Here is a 19,464-nt window from a genome sequence, read left to right as displayed (position 1 = left end):
CTCATCTGCATACTAGCTCTGATGCCTCTCCCATTCTCCTGGTACCTGCAGGGTCCCTGTGTCACTCCCTGGCAAGCCTCAGGGGGACAATGGTTAATCACCAACCATTAACAGGTAATTGAAGAAGAACTCTTAATAATGAAGCTAACTTAACAGCAACTGGTCCAACTTGTTTTAACTCTGCAACCTGAAAAAAAATAGATAACTTATTATTCATAACAGTCCCCCCTCTTTTTCTTTGATCAGGCTTAAGCTTAAGCTTGCATCAACTTACAATTTTTGGCTCATTAACATAGAATTTCCTATCTTTTTTTGTACTGATTATAAATTTCCGGAGCACTCTGGTGATCCACCCAACTTCATTACTTTTTTTTTCCAGTTTAATCTCTTTAGAGATCCTTAGGTTATTCTGTACAGCAGATGTCACTATTTTAATTAAACAGGGAAATAAGAACGAACTAACAAGTATACACACAGTGAAGGTTATAGTTTTCTAACTTTTTTTGAAAGTCCATAGATTATCCCACCAACTGGAATCAAGAAATGAAGGAGTCCTTTTTTGATTTCTTACCTATGCCAGTTTTCTTATTTCATTTAAGATGTCTCTCATGACTGCTCCAGTTAATTTGATTTGATAAATTACTGTTTTGGTTTGGGTGAGTTGGTCATTAATGTGATTAAGAGCTTATGTGGTCTGATTCGATATTATCTCTAATATTGCTTGTAGCTTCATAAGTTGGTTTAATATATATCGCTTCTTCAATTTGGTTTTTCTTAAATCATCATATATAGGGACTGTGTACTTGATCCAGATTCTTTGGGTAATATAAAGAAAGCTTGTTTTATAATTCTAATGATGCAACTGCCAGACCAGTCTCTTGGCAATTCAGTGGATGCTGTGGTACCATTGACCCAAAACAGGTGTTTAGGGGTCTCCCGAAATATATTAGTTTTTGTTGTGCCCTCCCAATATTTAGAAATACCTTTTCCTCTGACCAGATTTACCAGGCTTGCTTCAGTAGTATCACGTTCAAAGCACCACCAGGCCTCTTCTACAGGGTGCTCTCCCAGGAGTGGCTGCCTAAATGTGGCAGTGTTCTGGGCTGTGTAATATATTTTCTTATTCTCTTGATAAAGGATCAATTGGGAGAGGTTAACACAATTATAGTTTAAATTGGTGTGGACTCTCAGCAAGGAACTTACTTCTTTCTCATAGAGAGGTTGGTAGCGCTCACTGCACGGCTCTCTTGGGCTCCCCGGAGCACCACCAGCAGTCAGAGCCATTGCTACTAGCCTTCCCAAGAGTCCGGTATGGGTCATCTTGCACATCCTGCCCACCTGGCCTTGCCTCTTGAGGAGTTTACTGAGAAGAAGTTTCCAAGCTCTTTAGAGTCTCTTGCTCTTCTGGGTAAACCTCTCTTGATCTGTCCCTGCTAATTTGGTCCCTCCTAGGGGAGCACTCTGCAGAAGATTAATCCAGAGTCTTTGCTACTAAGTTGGGAGGACTTCACCAGAATTACTTATTAACAATTTTTAACTTTTACAAATTTCTTAAAACACTTTAAGACATGTTATGATTCTAAACTTTTTCTTATGCAGTTCATCAGTCTTTTGGAGTGTCAACTTTAAGTCATTTGGTCTTTTTATAATAGTATATTCAGCTGAATTAACTCCTGCTGTGGTTGAATCCTGTCCTGAGCTAGAGTGTGAGGGTGGTGTGGAATCTGGTCCAATACCAGAGGGAGACACTGACCAATCTTGTCCAATGCTCGGGGGTGGGACTGGTCCTTTAATTCTCGTCATGTGGGTCTAACCTTTTTCTCTGGTCTGCACAGCAGAATTAGTGATGACTAGTACCTGGAAGGGACCTTCAAATTTAGGCACTAGTGGTTCACTATTCCAGGATTTTACCAAAACCCAATCTCCTGGGTTGATGTCATCTGCTTTTGTGTCAAGAGGGGAGGTTTGAGGGAGGTATCCTTTTTTTATTCTAAGTCCTTCTAGGGTTCTTCCAATGACTTCTAAATATTTTCTGGTAGCTTCTTCTCCTTCCAGATAGTCTCCTGTGCTACAGGGTGTTAACAAGAATGGCAGTCCAAACATCATTTCATAAGGTGAAATCCCTATATCAGACCGGGGTCTTGTTCTGATGCGCAAAAGCGCTAGGGGCAAACACTTTAGCCAGTTCATTTTTGTTTCTTTGATCGATTTAGTTAATACTAATTTTTGAGAGTTTTGTTCCTTCGTTCCACCCTCCCAGAACTCTGGGGTTGCCATGGACTATGCAATCTCCATTTTATTCTTAAGGCTTCAATTATATTTTGCAATGTTTGGGCTACAAAAGGTGGACCTCGGTCGGACTCTATGGTATTCACCATTCCCTTCTGGTTCACTTTTTGGAAAATTAAACACTCTTTTGTAATTGCTTTTGCTAGGTCATATACACTTATGCACAGGTTCTTTCTTAGGAAATAATCACATAGTCTTTGGACTCCCCAATGGGTTAATATATGTAATTTTTTTGGCACCATCCGAGCAAGTGCTTTGTTTAGAAACACCCGTCCGTCCGATGTTAACCACTGCCCCCGTTGCCCTTGATATAACTTTAAATCTTTAATTTTTTTTTCACAAGATATGGGTTCTTCTCTTCTTTTTCCCTACTCAGGTGTGGTTTTTGCTTTAAAAACTTTTACTGAATCCCCTGGTTCTAAAGCTGCTTCCTTTGCTCTCTTGATCAGCTAGCAAAGGTTTCACAAATTTAGGCTGAACAGTTTGGGGGTGCAGTTGCTCCACAGTAACAGCAGCAGCTTTCACTCAAAGGGACTTGAGGCTTCTCCATTCCTCCTGTCCCTGACAGTACTGGCCTGTCCTTGCCTGCTCCTGGTGGTGGACTCTCCCACTCTTTGTTACCTTGGACTGTGGGATAGAGTTGCTTGCCCCCACACTTTCTCTGGCTATAGCAACCATGATCCTTGCTTTGGCCCTTGCTTTTTCTTCTTCCCTCCTTAAATACACCACCAATGCTTCCCTCACTAACTCATTAATGTCTTTCTCTGGCCAATCTTCAATCTTTTCCAGTTTTCTCCGTATATCAGGCCAAGATTTCGTAACAAACTGGACCTTTAATTGCACTTCACCCTCTTTGGTGTCTAGGTCTGTTCTGGAGTACAATTGAAAATTCCGCTTTAGGCGATTAAGCCAAGTAGCAGGAGTTTCATCCTTCTCTTGTGCGCCCTCAAATGCCAATTTTGTTTTAGTTCCTTTGGGAACTGATTCTCTGATCCCTCGAATTATCAGAGACCTGGACTCCATCATGGCTTTCCTCCCTTCCTCCTGATTAGGGCTCCAATTGGGATCCACTAGTGGCAATTTGTCTTCACCTGATGGCACTTGGGGTCCTGGACGGTTATCTTTTTCCCAAATTCTTATGCTAGTGGGTCTAATCATTCGGGACTCTTCTGGGGAAAATAATATATTTAGAATGGAATTCATCTCCCCCAAGTGTAGATATTTGGACCTAAGAACTGATCTGCTTGGTTAGCAATGCCCACGGGGTCTTCAACTAAATTCCCTAACTCCTTCTTGAATGCTCTCACCTCAGAAGCAGTTAGAGGAGTGTTTACAAAACCAACACCTCCTGCTATTCCTCCTATAGGAACTTCTCTAAGGGGAAAAAGTCTCTCTACCTTGGAGGTCCTGGATCGGGTACCTCAGTGTGGCCAATCTTCAGACACAAAATTACTCATTTGAGGGGTATTAGCATTAACCTGGACCTGCTGTAGGCCAACAGCTGTACCTGGTGATAAGAGGTTACCAGGTAAGGAGGCATTTGTCTCCCAGTTAGGAGGAGGTGGAGGGACAGCAGTAGGAGGGGGAGAAGAGCTTGAGTGCATGTTAGGTGGAGCTGCAGAAGGGGTGGAGCATGCAGCAGGTGGAGTAGGTATCAGTGGTGGTGCAGAAGCAGCTAAAGGAGTCAGAGGGGGTGGTGAGGGAATGGCTCCCATGGCTGCTGGGGGAAGAGCCGGATCTGCTATTTGAGGTGCCCGAAGGAGAGGATTATAAGGTGGAGGGGCATCAGGAGGCAAGTAGTCTAGGGGGTCCCACCTTTTGGCAATCTCTTTAACTTCAGCATTCACTCTTTCATTCCCCTCTTTCTTGCTCTGCACTTTACAAATTTGCACTCCTTCATTCTTTATAGTATTCAAACAACAAGCTAAATATAACAATTGCTCAGGATCAGTATCCTCTTGAGATGTCAGATACTGACTCAGTTGTTGACACATCCACTTGTCTTTTGTCCCACACCACAGCCATCCTCCTTGCACATCTAATTCTGGCCACACTACTAGACAATAGTGAATCATCTTAAATTTATCTAATCCCTCTGTGGCTTCTGTGGAGTCTCATCTCTCTAATAGTTTACCTAGGGGACTGTTGGGAGGTATATTCCTCAGGCTCTGGCCACTTTTCTTACTATTGCACCCTCCCTATTTTTTCGGCCTCAAAAAAATGCACAAAGATGCCTTTAGTTTAAAGGAAATATATCTTATTTAAGAAGTCCCGACCTCCTCTGCCGAAACTCCAATTTCTCGGACCCTTTTTCGTCAGTGCTTTGCTGAGACCTTGGCCTCTCTTGCCAAGACTCAACAAATAAAACAAAAAAAATCCTTGAGACCCTGGCCTCTGAGGCTGTATGCCTGACCTCCTTCGTCAGGACTTAGAGAGATCTCGGCCTCCCTCACCAAGACTCAACGAACAAACAAAACAAAAAAAAAACCCTCGAGACCCTGGCCTCTGAGGTTGTATGCCTGACTTCCTTCGTCAGGACTTTGTTTGCCTGCAAGACTTTTAGACTTGCCCGAATCCTTCTCGGGACTTGTGAGTTTGCCTAACCTCTCTTGTCAGGACTTAAAACAAAAGTATTGCCTGATTTTCAGTTTGCCTGACCTTCCCCTATCAGGACTTACGCTTCAGGGCTTGAAAAAATTCGAGATAGGCTTCCTCTGCCAGACCTCATGCCTGACCTCCATCGTCAGGACTTAAAAACAAAACTGCCTGATTTTCGAAATCACCTAACTTCCTTCGTTAGGACCTGTAACAGGACTTTTGGGGTGCATGCCACTCACACAACTATTTCCTCCGCACGCCCGGAGGGGGGTCCTCTTTACCCCTTTGGAGGCACCTCAATCACCAGTTCCACTCGCTTCCCCCTGTTCCCGGCCGGCCCCCTCGCGGGGGTGCGGAACCGCGGTACTGAGGGGTCCTCGCTCGCTTCGAGGAGCCGAGCTGCCGGCCCTCGTCTCACTCACACACACTCGCTCGCCTCCCTCTCCCGCCGCCGGATACTCTCACCAGTCCGGCGCTGCTCCGTGTCACTGTCCCAAGCCAATCTTCTCTGGTCCCGATATCCAGCTGTCCTGCAGGTCCAGGCGGCCGTCCCAGTCCTGGTGTCCTCTTCAGGTGTGGCTATCCCGGACAAACCACCAAGCTGAAATGAATGGGGCAGGAGATCTTTCTCCTTTTTAATGCCTTTATTAAAAAGAATCAGCTCAGGTGGGGAGAAATCGACGGGTTGCGCCCACGCCGCTGTTGCTCCCAGGAGTGGCACGGAGGAGGAGGATGATGCAGCTGTGTCCGCTGGTCTGCAGGCAGAGCTGGGGATTCCATCCTCACCAGAGATTAGGAGATTCCGCCTTTTCGGTCCAACACATCGCGTCCTCTCTCTAGTCAACACCCTTTCAGGTTAGGGTGAGAAACAAAAAGGATCCAAGCAGGCACTGGACTACACTCCCATCCTTACACATCACCTAGGTCCCCTAGTTCTATGTTGGCTCGTTATTTTTAGGGGTTTTCCTGGAAAACTGCAAAATTTGGTGCAATGCATTTCTCATCTGCATACTGGCTGATGCCAGTACCATTCTCCTGGTACTTGCAGGGTCCCTGTGTCATTCCCTGGCAAGCCTCAGGGGGACAGTGGTTAATCACCAACAATTAACAGGTAATTGAAGAAGAACGCTTAACAATGAAGTTAACAGCAACTGATCCAACTTGTTTTAATTCTGCAACCATAAAAAAAATAACATTTTAATCATAAGATCTTCTGTGGCGTACAGGTGACTGGAGACATCCGTAAGGCTGGCAGAGGCTTGAGTTCCTCGTGATGAACGTGGCAGCTTAGTGCTTGCCGTCAAGGCCTGGAGAGGAGCTGAGTCCTTCCTAAGGTGGGCAGGAGGCTGGGCTCTTTTGTGAGACACACGAGGCTGCCCTGGGGTCTCGGCATTGGTGAGCACGGATTCCCGGAGAGGCACGCAGGGATATTTTGGGCTCTCTGCTGAGGGGTGCAGGGATCCCTCAGGAGGCACAAAGGAGTATTGATGGTCTCTACTAAGGTGTGCAGGGATCCCTGATGAGATGTGCAGCGGGGTTTTTCAGTCGCCTCAGCGCAGCAAAGGGCCACTCTGGGTGGAGGGTGTGCAAAGTGGGCAGAAAGCTTCCTGCCAAGCCTTGCGGCCGGCGGGCGGGCGGAGCCCATCCTTGGGGGTCGGGCGGGGCCTCTGGAGCCGCCGCGCCCTTGTCGGGCAGGTCCCGGCCCCGGCGGGGAAGGGCCGCGGCCCCGGGCTCCGGCGGCGCTGCCGAGCAGCGGTGGAGGCACAACAAGGGCCCTGCTCCGGCCTGGCCCTGTGCTGCAGCCCAGCACAGGGACAGCCACGGCCGCTCCCTGCGCCACAGGCGGCACCGGGGCTGCAGCTGAGGCCGTGCCTGCTGCCACTGAGGAAGGAGCTCCTTGCAATGCCCGCTTCCCTAAAGCACGTGGGCAAGCCAGCACAGCATGGAGACGCTTCTGAACTGTGCTCCCATGGACACTGGGATCGAGAGATGGATTGACTGGAAGTCCTGGCTGTGAGAAACAAGGGCCAGGAGACCTGCTCCTTTAAAAAGGCCTTTATTAAGAACAGCTCTTGGGTGGGGAACCCGAGCGGTCGCGCACACCGCCACTGCTCCCACAGGACGACGCTGAGGAGGAGGAGTGCAGCTTTGTCTCTCGGCAGAGCTGGGGCTTCCGTCCTCACCAGAGTCCTCAGGAAGACAATGTTGGCTCGTAGTCTATGGGTGTCATCCCGACTGAGTACTCCTCAAGTCATGGTGACAGGACGGAATCCGGCTCTGTAAATGGTGGATGATTCCTGGTAGTGCAGCCTGTTTAAAACCATAGTTTATGGGCTGGTTTGTTGTTTTTGAGAGAGTTCATACCATACCAACAGCTCCTCATTAAATTCAGTCCGGGTGCTAGTCCCTCTGGGAGCAGGCAAATGGTTCCTGACCTCATGGAAAGGGATACAGGTACAGGGGTGCAAGTCCTTCTGGGAGCAGGAGTAGTGGTTCCCGACAGAAAGGGATACAAACACAGGGTTACAAATACAGGGTAAGACAGTAACACTTAACAATGGCAAACCAAGTACATTCTACAACAGACTAACACTTCCAGTTAAGATCCTATTAACTTTATCAATTTTATCAACATTAATTACCAATTGCCACCCTGGAATAAGAACTCCCATCTCCACTGTTACACTTCTTACACTGGCCAGTCACAGTGTGAAGATCATGCTGCGTGCTGGAGGCAACTTTTCCATGCCCCTTTCCTGACAGAACAATCACAGATTAGCTATTGTGGCCAAGAGCAGCCCCAGGGGCACGGGGCAGAGGCAGAGCAAGGTGGGGAGGAGAAAGAGCAGGGCCGAGGTTGCCCTTGAAAGGCAGAGGCGCTCTGGGGCCCGCTCCTGGCCAGGGACCCTGCCCAGAGCCGTGCCCTGCTGCCCGGGGCCTTGAGGGGCAGCTGTCCAGCTGGGCCCAGCTGTGCCAGCAGCTCCAGCCGTGCTGGGGAGCCTTGCCAGCTCTGGGCCCTGCTGTGCACCAGGCTCCCTGTGTGCCACTGGCAGCTGGGGCCTCAGCCACCTCCTCTCTGCACAGGAGCGCCTCTGGAACTTCACAAGACCGGCCAAAGGCCTCAGCCATGGAGAACTGGGCCTGTCATCTTGCATCTCCGTGCCAGTGCCCGTTGTCCCTGCCACGGCTGCATGACCAGCTTATTGCTGGGCACGCGCTGCTGCCACCACCACCCAGAACAGGAGCCTCTGTCCCCAAAGGTGCTGGCCCTGGTGTCCAGCCAGGACAGGTGGTGCGGCCCTCCTGCCAGGGAAGGGCCTGAGCCCAGCAACATCTTTGGGCTTCAGCTCAGGTGTCTGTGTGCTACCACCAGCACTGGCTGAGCTGATTGTCTGGGCACAGCCAGGGGTGGGCAGGCAGCAGCCACACAAGGGACTCCTGAGAAAAAGTGACACCATTTGGTCTTTGTTTTACATTTTTACACATTACAAATTTTTAGAAATACTCCCAAATATTTTTCATAGGAAAAAATCCCCAGATACTTATTACATTTTTCCACAGTCGTTTAGGATTTTTCAAAGTACTTTAAGAATTAGAAAAATTTAGAACACTTTTACACTTGTAGAATAAAAAATAAAATTGCATTTAATAGGTAATTCTCACTCTAAGAAGAATTAAGTCATCACAAGACACCCAGCCTACTGGAGAGGCTCTTTTCTCACTGGAGATTTGTACCCAGTGACAACAACCAACTTAAAACCTTTTCCCTGATATTTTCTGGGATTTCTGATAAGCTCACCTCTCCATCTTCAGAGGCAAACGTTGAGCCCAGTGGGCATCTCCTGCAGTGCAGGAGGGTCTCTGTGTGCCAGCTGCAACTGGGGCCTCAGCCACCTCCTGTCTCAACCGGTGTCCATCTGCAGCTTTACAGGAAGGGCCAAACACCTCAGTCTGGGACACCTGGAGCAGACATTTCCCATCTGCATCCCCATGTCCGATGTCCCTGTGCCAGCTGCTTTAACAGCTTGTTGCTGTGCAGATGCTGCCTCCAGCCAGACAAGGTCCTCTCCCCCTGAAGGCACTGGCCCTGCTCTCTGGCCCCTACTGAAGGTGGGCAGGGCTTGGCCCAGCTCTTCTCTTGCAATACAGAGATGGAGCTGTCACCCCAGTGTCCGGGTGGTAGCAGCAGCAAAGCCCAGCCAGGATCAGCACTGGCTGAGCTCCGTGCCCAGGGGCAGCTGGGGATGGCCACGGTGTGGGCAGGCAGGAGCCAGGCAGGGGCTGTGACCAGTGGCAGGTCCCCGGGGAGGATGGGGCAGCCCATGCTGAGCGTCCCTGGGCTGAGGGACATTTCCATCCCTGCGACCATCTGGGCCTGGACCTCCTCCAGCGGCATGCCCCAGAAAAGAGGGAAGCCATCAAGAGCATCTCCGGGGACACAGCCTGAGCAGCAATATCAGCTGCTGAAAAATAAGGTTTTTGTGAGATATGGACCTGTGATATATTTTGCCCTGAATGCAAAACAACCAGGGCAGTCCCTTCATTGAGATGGGGGCACACTCTGGGGGTACAGCTAAGGCCATGAGGTCACAGCAGGGCTCTGGGGTCACAGCAGGCTGAGCTCACAGCAGGCCCTGAGGTCACAGAGGTGCCAGAGCCCCGTGGGTGCACAGCAGCACAAGGAGCCAGCAGTCAGTCCTTGAGCACAACTGTTGCGGCAGCAGCGGCGGTGGCAGCAGCGGTGCTGACCTTGGGACAGCGGTGACAGGACAGCGGTGGCAGCAAGAGCTGCGGGACTGGCAGAGGGCAAGGCACCATGGCCCTTGCTCTGCGCCTCCTACTCCTGCTGCTCCTGGCCATGGCCCTGCCTGCCAGGGCTGCCCAGGCTGCTCCGCTGCAAGCGCGGGGAGCAGGTGAGCCGGCAGCCTGGCTGCCCTTTCCCGGGACAGCGCTCCCTGCTCCCCGGGAAGCGCTGGGGATGGTTTTGCCCAGGGCTTTAGGGAGGGTTTCCTCTGTGGGAGGGAGAGAGTCCCAATGGGCCCTGTGCTGCTCCAGCCACCCCTCCAGGAATGCTGCAGAGGGCCTGCAAAGAGGCTGGAGAGTGACCAGAGCCAACCCAGAGCTCCCCAGGCCCCTTTGCAGTTTTGGCCTTGTCTATTCATGTATGGCTCCCACAGCTTTACCTAACCCGTGCCGTGTTCCCTCATGCATGAGAACGTCCCAGCACACACAGAAATGGTTCTGGTCTTTTCTCTCTTCTAGAATTGGATCATGACTTACATGACTTGGAAGTCCTGGTGAATGACATTTTGAATGTCTTGGACAATGCTGGAGGCAAGTTCTGCATTTCCATTTTGACTGGCAGAATAATCCTTGTCCATGTGGAAAAAGCTCACTCCTGGGCCATTTGTGTTCAGGTTAAGTCAGGGCTGAAAGATTCTGAAAAGTTTGCCCTGCTCCCTTCTGGAGCCCTGAGGGATCCCACAGGATCACTGTCAGTGGGAGGAAGGAGAATTTAGCTGTCCATCTTCTTCCCGTGTGCAATGGCAGTGTGTCCTTCCATGTGCTCAGTGCAGCCACAGAGAAGAGCAGAGAGGGAAGGGGCCGGGCCCAGGGCTGTGCCCCGGAGCTGAGCCTTGTGGGCAGCCTGAGGATCTCCTGCAGTGCCACAGCAGCTCTTCTGTCCTGCCTTTCTTTGCAGCTGAACCTGCTGGTGAAGGTGGTGCAGCTTCCCAACCCACGTCCAGGACAGAGCCTCTGGGAGATGCTGAGGGTAGGTCAGGACTTTCCTCCGTGGGAGAGCTGCCAGCTCAGAGCCCAAAGCTGGGCCAGGGGGGCAGCGCTGCAGGTGCCAGCACAGAACCATGCACGTGTGTGCCCTCGCCCTGCGCGATCCCCTCACCGCTCCTGCGGCTCAGTGGTGCCCGTGCAGATCAGCAGAGATGGCAGAAGCTTCTGTGGCTGTTGTGTTACAGGTGTGTCTGCAGGGAGGACTTTCCCAGGTCCATTGGTGGATGTTGCACAAAAGCCCAGCTCCCGTCGCAGGGGTGAGTGGTGTCTGCCTGATGACCCCACAGGCTGAGCACTGGTTTTGTGGGATCCATTCCTGGGAATTGGAACGATGTTGCTCTAAGGTCCTCCGAGGGGAAAGAACAAAGCTACAGGACACCAGAAACCCCATGAGCCATCCGAAAACATGAGGCAAATGCTGAAGGAAATGCAGCAGGCGGGAGGACAAGGTTGGTACATTTCCCTCATGCTGCCCCTGGGACTCAGCAGCCGGGGCCTTTGGCTGCACATCTGGACACGCCGTGCCCGGCACAGCGGGAAGGGATCCATGGCAGCCTCGCTGCCCCGCTGCTGCTTTCACGCCCTGCAGGGCTGCTTCCCAGCCTGGCCTGGCTGCAGCTTCTGCCCAGCCTCAGCAGGATGGCATTTGGCATCAGCTGACAGGCGGCCCAAACTTCACCACGGGCCTGAGATCCCCATTGCAATATTCCACTCACCGGGTAGAACAGAAAGGGCACCTGTTTGGAGAAGTGAGGGCCCTGGCCTGCCCAAAAAGTTTATAGGAATTTTCCTGATTCTTAGTGATGTCTTTGACAAGCATTCCCTCCTAAAGATGCCACCTCCCCAATGGGGAACAGCCCCACCTGATCCAGCTGTCCCTCTTCCTTTCTCCAGATGTGGATGGAGAGGCTGGGCAGAAGGCGACGTTTCCCGAAGGAAGCAGTGGTTCTGTGCCAGCCTCTGCTACAGGAAGAGAGGCGATGCCAGGCACAGGCCCAGGAGGTAATTGCTGTGCCTCTGGGCCTGAGCCCTGCTGAGGCTTTAGCTCATCTTTTAGACATCTCTGCTGTCTGGCAGTGCGGGCACAGCTCAGACAAGACAGGCACAGCCCAGGGGAATTATCCCGAGCAGGCTCAGGGCACTCGGGTACTGAGCAGTCCTGCTGGGGTCCCTGCATCTGAGACACTTCCTGGAACCTGGAAGTGACTGCATGGGGTGCCCACGGTGGGGAAAGGACAGAGGGGGAGAGTAAGGCTCCAGTGTGTCCTGAGAGGGCCTGGATATGTGCCCTTGGGCTATGGGATTTGTCCCAGGGGAAAAGAGTGATGGAGAGACAGAAGCAGGTAGAAAGGGAGGGAGAAAATGGAGGAGGGATGGAGGGATAGAGCGGTAGTTGTGGTATTGCCTGCTGCAGTTTTCCCCAGTGCTTTAGCAAGAGTTTCAGCTGTGGGAGTGAGAGAGAGCCCCAGGGCCCTGGGCTGCTCCAGCAGCCCCTCCAGGGATGATGCAAAGGGCATGGAAAGAGGCACCAGGAGCCAGCCAAGAGTTCCTAAGGCCCCTGTGCAGCTTTAGCCATGTCCATTCACATCCGGTTCCCACGGCCTTACCCGACCCCCTTGCAGTGCTCAGTTCCCTGAGGCAGAAGGGGATCCCAGCACACCCTGAAAAATGTTCTCATCTGTGCTCCGTTCTAGATGAGGTTGCTTGGAAGGCTTCTCCATTAGCTTGGCTGCATAAAGTTTTGAAGCCCTTGGAGTCTCCTGCAGGTATGTTCTCAGTGTGCCACCAAGGAAGAATTGTTGACAACCTGGCAGGAACCAGGTGACAGAAGATTCTGTGGGTCTTGTCTTACAGATAGGTCTGCAGGGAGGACTTTTCCTGTTCCTTTGCTGATTCCTGCAGAGAAGCCTGGCTCCCATGGCAGGGGTGAGTAGTGTGTCCCTGCTGACCCCACAGGCTGAGCCCTGCTTTTGTGGGATCCATTCCTGGGAAACGGAACTACTTTCTCTTAAGGTCCTCTAAGCGGGAAGAACAAAGGCAAAGGACAGAAGAAACCCCATGAGCCAAACAACACCCTGAAACACATCGTGACAGAACTGCACAAAGGGCATGGTGAGAGCATTTCCCTCGTGCTTCCCCTGGGACTCAGCAGCCGGGGGCTTTGGCTGCACATCTGGACACGCCGTGCCCGGCACAGCGGGAAGGGATCCTTGGCAGCCTCGCTGCCCCGCTGCTGCTTTCACGCCCTGCAGGGCTGCTTCCCAGCCTGGCCTGGCTGCAGCTTCTGCCCAGCCCCTGCAGGAAGGCATTTGGCGTCAGCTGACAGGCAGCCCAAACTGCACCACTGGCCTGAAATCCTCTCCAATTTCCCAATCCCCAGGCCCATCCGGAGTGGTGGATGCTTGGAGGAGGGAGGGCCATGGCCAGCCCCAAGGCACTGGAGGGATCAGGATTTTCCTGTTCCTTATCCATGACTGGGACATGGATTGCCTCCTGAAGAGGCCACCTCCCCCAGTGTGTAATGATTCCATCATATCTAGCTGTGCCTCTTCCTTTCTCAAGGGATGGACAGAGAGGCTCTGTGGAAGGTGGCATTTCCTGAAGGAAGGGAGGAGATGCCAGGCACAGGCCCAGGAGGTAATTGCTGTGCCTCTGGGCCTGAGCCCTGCTGAGGCTTGAGCTGCCTGCCATCTGTGCTGCCTGGCAGTGCGGGCACAGCCCGGACAAGACTGGCACAGCCCAGGGGAATTATCCCGAGCAGGCTCAGGTCACTCGGGTACTGAGCAGTCCTGCTGGGGTCCCTCCGTGGGAGACACTTCCTGAAACCTGGAAGTGAGTGCATGGTGTGGCCATGGTGGGGAAAGGACAGAGAGAGAGATCAAGGCTCCAGTGTGTCCTGAGAGTGCCTGGATATGTGCCCTTGGGCTGTGGGAGCTGTTCCATGGGCAGGTGGGCAAGCAGGAGGGAGGAACAGAAGTTGGGAGGGATAGCTGTGGCATTGCCTGCTGCAATTTTCCCCAAGCATTTAGTGAGGGGTTCCTGTGTGGGAATGAGGAAGGCCCAGGGCCCTGGGCTGCTCCAGCAGCCCCTCCAGGGATGTTCCCAAGGGCATGGAAAGAGTGTGGAGAGAGACCAGGAGCCACAGGCTGCCACAGCCTTATCCAACCCCATTACAGTGCCCAGTACCTTGAGGCAGAAATGGATCCCAGCAGCCATGGAAATGGTTCTGATCGCTGCTCCCTTTTAGATTGGGATCATGGTTTAGATTACTTGGAAACACAGGTGAATGGTGGTTTGAAGACCTTGCCAGATGTTGGAGGCAAGTTCTCAATGTACATTTCCTGACAGAATAATCAGTGTCAATGTGGCAAGAGCTCAGTCAAGTGGCATTTCCCTTAAGTTCCTCTGAAGGTTGATCAGTTCAGGAAATCTTGCTGTGCTCCATTCTTGTGCTCTGAAGGGTCCCACAGTATTGCTGTCAGTGGGAACATTTAGCTGTCCATCTTCCTCCTGTGGGCAATTCCAGTGTGTCCTTCCGTGTGCTCTGTGCAGCCAGGGAGAAGGGCAGAGAGGGAAGGGGCCGGGCCCAGAGCTGTGTCCCGGGGCTGAGCCTTTGGCAGCTCCTTTGCCAGCCCCAGGGAGCCTGAGCTGCTCCTGCTGCCACTGCCAAGCCCTGGCCCTGCCCGGGGCTGGCTTTAGAGCTGCTGGCAGCTCCAGGGAGTCCTTTCTGCCCCGACTGCCCCGCAAGGGGCTCCTTCCATCCCAGTGTGGGGCCACTGCAGGCACGAGGTCCCCCTGCTCCTGAGTGGAAGGCAGAGCTGAGGCAGTGCCTTGGAGGGCTCCAATCACCCAGGTGCACTCACTGCCACTTGGGCCTGAAGGAGAATCTTCAGCAGGCTCACAGGAGCTGTTCTGTCCTGCCTTTCTTTGCAGCTAACCCGGTTGGTGAAAGTGATCTGGCTTCCCAACCCACGTTCAGGAATGAGCCTCTGGGAGATGCTGAGGGTAGGTCAAGGCCTTTCCCCCTGGGAGAGCTGCCAGCTCAAGAGCCCAAATCTGGGCCAGGGAGGCAGCGCTGCAGGTGCCAGCACAGAACCATGCACGTGTGTGCCCTCGCCCTGCACGATCCCCTCATGATTTCTGCTCAGTGCTGGCAGCTGTCTGGGGAAGGGAGGGCCCTGGGCCAGCCACAAAAGCCCAGATATTTTGTGAATCTCTTCACCATTTTTGATAATCATGCTGCCCTGAAGGTGCCAGCAAAGAAATGGGGAATTGTTCCAACTGATCCAACTGTCATTTTTTCTTTCTCAAGTGATGGACCAAAAGGCAGGTTTGAAGGAGGTGTTTCCCCATGGAAGCAGTGGCTCACTGGCAGCCCCAGCTGCAGGGAGGAAGGCGATGCCAGACACGGGCACAGGCACAGCAGGTAATTGCTGTGCCGGGCTCAGCCCTGGCCGGGGCTGTGTGGCAGCAGCTCTTCCCCCAGGGCCTGCCCTTGCCCGGCCCGGCAGCAGCCAAAGCTGGAGGCGCCTCGGCTTCCAGGCCTCTGGAGCTGGTTCAGAGCCCCGGGGAAATGGGACTGGTGCAGCAACGTCCCTGGCGCTGCAGCTGCTGCTGAGCTGGCCCTGAGTGCCCAGAGGCCCAAGGCACAGGAGCAGCCCCGAGCGGGAGCCCAGCCGCCAGCCCAGGGCCAGAGCCAGCCCTGGCTCCCGACTGGGCAGGGGCTGCGCTGGCTCCTGACAGGGCCTGAGCCTGTCCCCTGGGGCTGGGGTAGCTGTCACGGGGCAGGGAGGGCCAGGGCTGGTAGTGGCTGCTCAGGGATGGCTTTGGCCCCTGTCGCTGGCAGCAGCCACTGCCCAAGCAGCTGCGCTGCCCCCGGGCTCTCCTCCCGGCCTGCTGGGCTTTGTTGGCTGGCACAGCCTGTGCCCAGGGCCGGCAAGGTGCCTGCAGGCCCCAGCTCTGGGGGAAACAGAGAACGTCCTGCCCGTAGTCACCGTGCTGCCAGCTCAGCAGTGCAGCACAGCACGGGCTCACGCTCCCCATTGCTCCCACAGATGCAGCCGGCACCACAACACGTGTTCCTGATGCCCAGAAAGGCCTCGAAAGGGGCTTCTGTAAGGGAGCAGGCTGCTGGCCAAGGTTAATGGCAGGCCTGCTTTTTTCGGAGATTATCATTATTTTATGCTGTGGTCGAATTTGGAGTTACTGGACAAGAAAATGGTGAGTGTTTTCTTCACCTTTCCCAGGAACAGCTTCTTATGAAAATCTAATGCAGAGAGGAAACATTCCCAGAGAGCCTGGGGTGCAGTTGTTGCCAGTCCATGGTTCTCCAAATAACTCTGCTGAGGGTTCTGCTGCTGCCCAGTGCTTCCATTGGCCTCTCAATTGCTGGGCCTTGTCCTGGGGGCCCTGCTGGGGCTGCAGCCAGAGCTGGCTCCCACTGAGGCTGCCTGGCCAAGAGCAGCCCCAGGGGCACAGGGCAGAGGCAGAGCAAGGTGGGGAGGAGAAAGAGCAGGGCCGAGGTTGCCCTTGAAAGGCAGAGGTGCTCTGGGGCCTGCTCCTGGCCAGGGACCCTGCCCAGAGCCGTGCCCTGCTGGCCGGGGCCTTGAGGGGCAGCTGTCCAGCTGGGCCCAGCTGTGCCAGCAGCTCCAGCCGTGCTGGGGAGCCTTGCCAGCTCTGGGCCCTGCTGTGCACCAGGCTCCCTGTGTGCCACTGGCGGCTGGGGCCTCAGCCACCTCCTCTCTCCACAGGAGCGCCTCTGCAGCTTCACAAGACCGGCCAAAGAGTTCCCTCAGGGAGACCCTTACCTGCACCTGACATCAGCCTTCTCTAAGCCAGTGTCCAAAGTCCCTGCCATGGCTGCATTACCAGCTTATTTCTAGGGACATGCTGCCACCACCCAGAACAGGAGCCTCTGGCCCTGAATGTGCTGGCATTCGTGTCCGGCCAGGACTGAAGGTGGGACTCGCCTGCCAAGGAACGGCTTGAGCAACATTTCTCACCTCTGCTCTCTGGGTGGTGGCACCAGCCCTGCATGTGCTGATTTTCTGGGCACAGCCAGGTTTGTGCAGGCAGCAGCCGGGCATGGGTCTCCTGAGACAAGGATCTACTATATTTATTTTTAATTTTGCAAGATTGAGGAACATTTGTCGTAGGATATTCCCCTAATAATTCTTCCCCTTTCCCACAACAGTCCTATATTTCTCAACGTAGTTTTAGAAGTTGGAAAAGCAGAACATTTTCACACTTCTAGAATAAAAAAATATATAATTGCATTTAATTGGTAATCTTTATTTCTGGAAGAACTAAGTTCCCTGAAGAAACATAGTCTACTGCAGAGGCTCATTGTCCAGGGCAGATTTGTATCTTCTCACAACTAACCAAGAACCTTTTCCCTCATATTTTCTGGGATTTTTGACAAGCTCGCCACTTAGTCTTCAGAGGCAAGTTTTGAGCACAGTCGGAATCTCTTCAAGTCACCATCTTTGTTTGCTTCTGCCAAGAGCTGCCTCAGTTCCAGAGCAGAGGCTTCTCTCAGCTTCCTGCCGCCCCGCTCCCCCCAAGCCTGTCCTGAGCCCTCTCCTGCAGCTGCTGCGCTGCCGTGGGGCTTCTGTAAAACACAACAGCTCTGCCACAGCCGCTCAGCTGGATTGGAGAAGCTTTCTGGCCGTGCTTACATTAGGCTGGTGGCTTCTCAAAACACAAGCTGAGATTCTGAATGCTGTGTTTCACCTGGCACAGGAACTGATGCTGCCTTTCTCATGGAGCCTAAACTCCCATGGGCTTTCAACGCTTTCTGGCCAGCATACGGCCTGGAAAACCATTTAATGCAGCCATTTAGTATTGAAAATGGCCCAGTCTGTGTATCAAAGGAACTTGTTTAAATGCTGGAGCCCACCAGAGCATCCTTCCAGGCCATATCTTTCTCCCCCACACCTCCCCATCCATGACTGCCAAACAGCACCTTTGGCAGGTCTTTCCTCCAGAAGCTGAATGGCACCATTTTTTTTGAGGGAGGGAAACAAAGAAAATGTTCTGGGATACCACCATCATCACCATCATCCTCATCATCAATCATTATCATCATCGTCATCATGATCATCATCACAATAAGCTGCAAATCAGTTCAATGACATCAACAACTCAGACTGTGGACTTATTTCTCAGAGTGCAGCACAGGCTGCACTACCCCTTGAAACTGCAGATGTGCTACAGTCTTTAAAACCAGGTGGATGCAGACGAAATTTGGAGCCAAGCACAGCTCTGGGAGAGCTTTAGGGATTGGGCCTCCATGGGCACCGCTGTGTGCCTGGAGTAACCTACCCCAAGCCATCTGCCACCTGAAGAGCCAAGTGGGGCACGGAAAAGCACAGGCTGCAGAGGGGCTGGGAGTGCAGGGAGCCCATCCTTGTCAGCACTAACACGCTCATCCCACCTTCGCACTGGCTTTGGATGGAGACCAGAACTCATAGCTGGCAAAAGGAAAAGAGGGTACAAAGGTCCCTGGAGTCCCCTGCCCCAGTACCTCAGCCAGTGGGGAAAGGAAGAGGCCAATATGTGGCCGGGGGTTTAAAAGGAGGCTGTGTTTCCCACTAGTTGAGAGAGACAACCCCACAAGCGGATGTCCCAATAGACTCTTTCCCTATGTTCAAACAAAGCTGCAGGACTGCTCTGGCTCCTTTATGGACACTGGCTTTTCATGCACACCTGTTTCCTTGTATCAGACTATCAGCAGCCTGCAGTGACTCACTGCCAGTCTGGTCTGCAGGGGAAATGGAACTAATTTCCATTGGGGCCCTCCCAGAGGGAAGAACAAACCCAGAGGAGACAAACAACCCCTGCAGGCATCCAAACTTCTGCACCAGATGCTGAGTGAGCTGCAGAGGGGGCGTAGTGGGTGCATTTCCCTCAGCCTTCTCCCGAGACTCAGCAGTCGGGCATTTGCACTGCACATGGGTGTTGGATAATATACCAAGTTTAATTTTTGTTTCATGTCTCCAGTCAGGCTTGGTTTGCCTGTGCCTTGGGGAAAGGAATTCTCATGGCTTTTTTAAAGGGATCTTGCACCACTCATGGGAAATGAGCTTAACATCTCCATGAACTGGGAATAACCCAAAAGGTCCCCAAAAAGATAATGACCATCAAGAACACATTAATGACCATCAGCAAACATCAAGGGACATCTGCCCCAGACACTGCCACCTGGCATAGTGGGTCACACCTGGTCTGGAAGAGGATAAGAAGAAAATCAAGGAGGGTGGACGTTATTAATATCAGAGGCCAAGAAATCTGGCTCCAGGAGGAAAACAAATACCAAGAACTATGCCACTTGAGACCAATGGACATAAAATCAATGGACTTCCCTGGATTTTGGACGGTAAAACATTTTGGCAAAATCAAGTAAAACTCATGTGTCTTGCTATGATTTTCTCGGCACAACCAGGCTACATGTGGATGAAACTCTATTTTGTTGCACATCGTGGCCAGAACAACATTGTTGCCAGAATAAATGCCTTGATTTACTGACAACAAAATGCTGACGGAGGGCTTTTGTTTTCCCCGAAGTTTCAGTGACATCTGGACATGCCATGCCCAGCACAGTGGGTAGGGAACCATGGCAGCCTCACTGCCACGCCGCTGCTTTCCTAGAGGAAGGAATGGCTCCCTGGCAGCTTCTGCTGCAGGAAGGAAGGCGATGCCAGGCACAAGCAAAGGCACAGGAGATAATTGCTCTGCAGGGCTCAGCTGGGCTCAGCCCTGGCCGGGGCTGTGTGGCAGCAGCTCTTC

Source organism: Passer domesticus, chromosome 9 (assembly GCF_036417665.1).
Source record: "Passer domesticus isolate bPasDom1 chromosome 9, bPasDom1.hap1, whole genome shotgun sequence".
Lineage (NCBI taxonomy): Eukaryota > Metazoa > Chordata > Aves > Passeriformes > Passeridae > Passer > Passer domesticus.
Note: the sequence above shows the minus strand (reverse complement) of the source record.